Below are 6,000 nucleotides of genomic sequence, written 5' to 3' on the forward strand. Positions count from 1 at the left end.
ATTTCAATAAATGTTATTGATTATATTATTAGTTTTTTCTTAATAACCTAAATCCAATAAACTAGCATTCTAAGTTGTTTGATGAGTCATAAACAGTATGTAGAGACATATAGAATCAATGTTCGAGATACAACTTAAAGGGTCTATAGTATAAGGATAAGGTTGGATACCTTATCCTGGTAAACACTATGGATATGACTCATTTTGTATTTGATACAAACGCAATGATCCAACGCGTTTTTGTAGGTAACATGCGAGTGAGGATATCCAATGCAATGAGTTTGCATAAGACCGGGCCACAAAATGGTAACCACTAGATGTAACTCCGTTAACTAGTTAGGTTTCTATTTCAATAGGATGACCTAGGTAACTTAGTCTTAGTCTTAAGTGTATTATGAACTCTTGCCCACAGGATTGCCGACTCAATATGCTTATCATTTTAGGGACAAGATTGAGTGGGGTGTTGGGAACATAATCACATAAGATGGAATTCACTCCTTTCCGACTTTAGGGTAAGTAGATAAGTGTTTCCTTAAATGGTGTCTTTAGAATTTGAACAATGGGTTATACCCTCTCTATAGTACGAGAGGGGTTTCTGTTTAGTGGTTGGACCATCAACAGGTTGTTCATTGGAGGAGTACTGGTATTTATAGATTAGAAGTAACCTAGGGATAAAACGATAATTTGACCCAGCTGGTGTTACGAACACTTCTGAAGAACTAACTTACTGGTATTGGTCTATATCCATGAACACAAAAATATATCTACAGTAAGAATATTTCAACTGTGAGTCTTTAGTGGAGTGTACATACAGTTAACGAATATTGATTAATGTGGTTAACGAGTTTAGCCAATTAGTCTCACATCATTTTAGCTATTGATCTGTAGGCCTATTATGTCCCTTTCCTAGCTCGTAAAGGGTAATGAGATTTAATTATATTGGTTTTAATTTGAAATGTTCAAATTTACTTTGAAAATTAATATAATGTATGGAGATACATTATAGTACAAAGTTTATATTTTAATTAAACTTTATTATATAAATTAAATTTTGGATATGATTCAAAATTAATTTATGAGAGATACAATATTTGAATGAGTTCAAATATTAATTTAATGTGAATTAGATTCATATTAAAATTATAGATTAAAATTTAATATGTATATAATACACATTAAAACTATAGGTTATGAGAGAAATTTATATTTGAATATGATTCATAATTGGATTAAATTAAATATAAAATATTTAATTTAGCAATTAATTAATAATTTAGTTTAATTTGATTTAATTAAATTAATTAAATTAAATCTATATGTTATGTGAGATATATTCATTTAAATATGATTTCAATGAAATAATAATTAAATATGATTTAATTAATTATTTAATATTAATTTAATAATAAGTTATTAAATTAATATGGAAATGTGGGTGGTTTTCTCACGTTCCCATTTTTTCTCTCAACTTCTGAAAGAAGAAAGAGATATCAGGATAACATCTTAGAATAGTTTTGAGAGAACTTTCAAACTGCAATTCTTTAAAAAGAATTTTTTTTCTAAACATTCCTTTCCAATTGGTTCCCACAAACCAATCTCTAGCTCAGAGAATATGAAGATCTCTAAGTTGTGGTGCCCCAAAAATTGGTGATTAGCAGAACTAGAGTCGTTAACGAGAGTAAGTTTCTTCCTCCTCTTTGTATTTTTTTTTCAAAAGCATGCTTAACCTTAGAATTTAGAATTTAGACTTTAGTTTTTGTTTTTTGTTTTTTTTTTTTGTTTTTGTTTTTGTTTTTTTTCCATTGTATTGGTATTTTAAAATTTCTATTAAATTAAGTAGTGGTTATGTAATTTTTCCACTGTCTTTGGGCTCTTATCCCTTTAAAATGTTCTATGGAAAATAAATTTTGAATGGTGAGATTCTACATTTATGAGAATATCACATTTAATCAATTATGGTAGAAATCAATCACATATCTCTCTTGTGTGAATGGTTTTGAAGGCATCATGCCCTTCCTCAGCACAACATAGAAGTTGTGCCTTAAAAGAAGTTCCTAAGTTGCCACACTTCCCCTTAAATATTTACCTTTTAGAGGCAGCCTATGCACTTTGATGGCTCTCAACCAAATCATTACCCTCCACCAAAACAAGAAGGAAGAAAAATATCAAAAGTTTATTAGGAAGATCAAAGAAGTGTAAGGCGAGGATGAAAATGAAGAGTGACCCTAACCATTTCTCCAGCCGAAAAGAGAAAGGCCAATGATGAAGCATCTGGTTCTAATTCACTCGACAAGAAACCTAGGAAGGATGCGTCTATCAACCCTAAACCTTTGGCCATACTTCCCTTTCTCTCTAAGACCCCTCAATCGCCTAGCTCATCACCCCAGAAATCCAAATCCCAATTGTCCCTTCCTTCTCTGAAAATCCAAACTTCATCTTCACCAGAAACCAGTGTGAAGCCTGTGTTTTGGTAGAAGGGTTGAAGAGAAGGAAGCTAGGTTAAGTAGGTCGCGTTATATGGTGAAGGGAGTGAAAATGCCTAATCATAAGAGGAATGTGTTTTGGATATGTGTTTTGACCAGAGATGTGAGGAAGAGCTATGCGTCCTAGCTAGCGACGCTAGGAAGAATAGGTGTCTCGATTGGCTAAACACAAAAAGAGGTTGTATAAAGGAAAGAAAGTTAGAAAATCTAAGTGAAGATCTAGTCCATATTAGTCAGCATCTTACGTGATGGGTTAAGGTTAGGAATCATTAAAGAATATGTTAAACCTAGACATATAAAGCACTAAGAAGGAGCTGCAAGCTAAGATGAGCTTAGCGATAACTAATCCAGTTTGAGACCAATATAAATAGGATTTAAGGTTTTGAAGGAAGTGTTAAGGAAGCTCTAAGTACTGAAGCTCTGCCGAAAAAGAGCAAATGAGAAGAAGAGTTACTGAATTTAGCGATTAAGAAGAAGTAGGAAAAGGAAGACCAGACATTAAGGGGAGAAGAAGGACTAGGCATTAAGAAAGGAGAAAGAGTAGAGAAAGCTAGGCTTTGTGAGTGGTTTTTCTAAAGAAAATGACTAAATCTTCAAAGCTTCCTTTCTAAAGTCATGTTATGTTAATGTTATGCAAAGTATGTTATAATGTGATTTATGTTTAATATGAAAAGCTTGACTCATGAAAGTTCATTTACAAGTCGAAGTATGTTTTTCTTATGTGTCTTGTATACGAGTAAACTGTTAGTTTCATTCGTATCATGAGCTAGCTATTATGTTCACATAAGAGTAGAGGTTTCTGTAACGCCCCAAACTTTCGAGGTAAAAAAAAAAAAAAATTTTTCGTTTTATAAATAATTTTTCGAGAAATGTTAAATTTTGGATTAATCTCTGAAAATTCTAACTTAATACTTGTCGTCTATGTAATAAAAATATGATAGTAATTATATTATTATTATTATTGTTAATTATTATTATCTTTATATAAAAGTTAATATTAATATTTCTTTTATTATTATTATTATTAGTATTATTATTATTAATTAATTTTTAAAAGTTAATACATATATATATGTGTATAATAAAATTTTATATATTAGTATTATTAATTGTAATTGTTAAAGATTATTATATATATATAATAATATTTTATTATTATTTATATTTTTATATATATATTATTATTTAAATTAAATTATTAATGTTATATATTATTTAAGATTTATATATATATATATATATATAATAAAATTTTTTTTAAAACCTAAAACCCTAAAGACGCGCCGCGCAGCCCCCCCCGTTCGTCTTCTCCTTCTTCATCAACCCGCGCGCCGCCTCCGATTTCCTCTTCTCCTCCGCCTCCGCCTTCCGTCTGTCTCTTCCACTTCCGTCTGTCTCTTCCATTTCCGTCTGTCTCTTCCATCTCCGTCTGTCTCTTCATCTCCGTTTTTCTCTTCATCTCCGCCACCATCTCCTCCCTTCTCCCTCCGTGTTCGTTTTCTCTCCGCCGCGCCACCGCCACCCGAACCATCCATTTTCCTTTTCTTTCTCCAGCTTTCTCTCTTCGTTCTACTACCGCCGGCATCATCTCCGCCATCAGCTCGTGTGTCGTCCGCAAACCGCCACGCTGTCGTTCGTCACGATCGTCGGACGCCGGAGAACCACCGCTCGCGATTGCCCGTTTCGTGCTGCAAAGACCCGACCCGAGCCAAGCCGACCCAACCCGAAACCCGTTTCCGGTCCGAGCCACACAACCCGGGTGAGCTGAGCTGAGTAAGCCGAGCCGAGTGAGCCGCGAGCCGAGCCGGGTGAGCCGCGAGCCGAGCCGAGTGAGCCGCGAGCCGAGCCGGGTGAGCCGCGAGCCGAGCCGAGTGAGCCGCGAGCCGAGCCGCGAGCCGAACCAAGCCGAGCCGCGAGCCGCGTGAGCCGAACCAAGCCGAGCCGAGCCGAGCCGAGCCGAGCCGAGCCGAGCCGAGCCGAGCCGAGCCGAGCCGAGCCGAGCCGAGCCGAGCCGCCTAAGCCTTCCTTCCTTCATTTCGGTTCACGGTGAGTCTTCGGTAAGGATGGTTCTGATAATTTCCCTAATGTTACCTCGTCCGTTTTGAGTTTGAATGTTGAATTAAGGTATGGCCCAACTTTTCTCCCTTGAAGGTAGCGCAGAGTTGACGCTTAAGTCCTCGGGTTCCGCGACAGACCTGGTTGGAGATAGCTTCCTTTCCTTGGTAAGTCAACGGATGACCTTTTAAATCAACTGCTGCTAGGGCCACCCACTAAAACCTTCGTGTTTCGTTTAGGTGGATCTGTTGAGCGTAGTTTTCAATCGAGGGGCATCACCGAGCTTCAGGTAAGGGTTTTCCTACTACTGGACCCCGAGTCCAGGCTAAAACCGTAGTAATCCACAGGGGATTACACGTTAGTGACTGTACTGAATATCTGTATGCGTGTTGACTGTTAAGTGTTGATATTATTTTCGGTCTGATGAAATTATACTGTGACTGCTGTTGTGGATTGAAATTATATGTTGATGGACCTTAGAGTTACGGTTAGTATGTATTAAACTCTGGTCTGGATGTGGTTCATGGAGTTTGGATGGGAAAGACAGTGAGTCCTGTTTTGGTTGGTTAGTCGTTTGGGCCTAGGGTTTCCCTATTGGAGTACGAATCGGTAATGCATATAGCAACTGAGGGTGTAGATGTTTAAGCCTATACTATCTGACTGATAAAGCCTATGGCGGGACTGTAATATGAATGCCGTTGTGATGTGACTGATGTAGATAGTTTGGTAAGGGCTGAGGGGTAACGGTTAGCTTCATCTATGGGGTAGTGTACCTTACTGATGTGTGCATCCTTCGGGAGCACTAGACTGATATGTGCATCCTTCGGGAGCACTAGACTGATATGTGCATCCTTCGGGAGCACTAGACTGATGTGTGCATCCTTCGGGAGCACTAGACTGATATGTGCATCCTTCGGGAGCACTAGACTGATATGTGCATCCTTCGGGAGCACTAGACTGATATGTGCATCCTTCGGGAGCACTAGACTGATATGTGCATCCTTCGGGAGCACTAGACTGATATGTGCATCCTTCGGGAGCACTAGACTGATATGTGCGTTCTACGGAACCACTAGACTGTTATGTAGGGTACCCCCGAATAGGAAGTTAACTGATGTTCCCTAACGGGCCCAGTAGTGGGTCCCTTACTGGGTATGTTTATACTCACCCTTTCTCTCCTTAAACGTTTCAGGTAGGGGAACAGCGAGGGGCAGACCGACGAGAGGCAGGAAGGATGCGTGAAGGCCATATGGACGTGTCTGTTTTTCTTTCGCTTCCGCTATATATTTTGTCAGAATATTTTGATTGTGATTTTTGGACTGGTGACTTGACATTTTATTTTGTGACTTTTGAATTATTAAAAAATAGGGCCCGAAACTGTCTTTTGTAAGGTTTATAATGTTTTAATGAATCGTATCTAGTCTGTTTTTTTAATTTTATTTTGAATGGTCGAGTTTTGGTA

The sequence above is a fragment of the Cucumis melo genome, chromosome 7 (assembly GCF_025177605.1).
Source record: "Cucumis melo cultivar AY chromosome 7, USDA_Cmelo_AY_1.0, whole genome shotgun sequence".
Classification (NCBI taxonomy): domain Eukaryota; kingdom Viridiplantae; phylum Streptophyta; class Magnoliopsida; order Cucurbitales; family Cucurbitaceae; genus Cucumis; species Cucumis melo.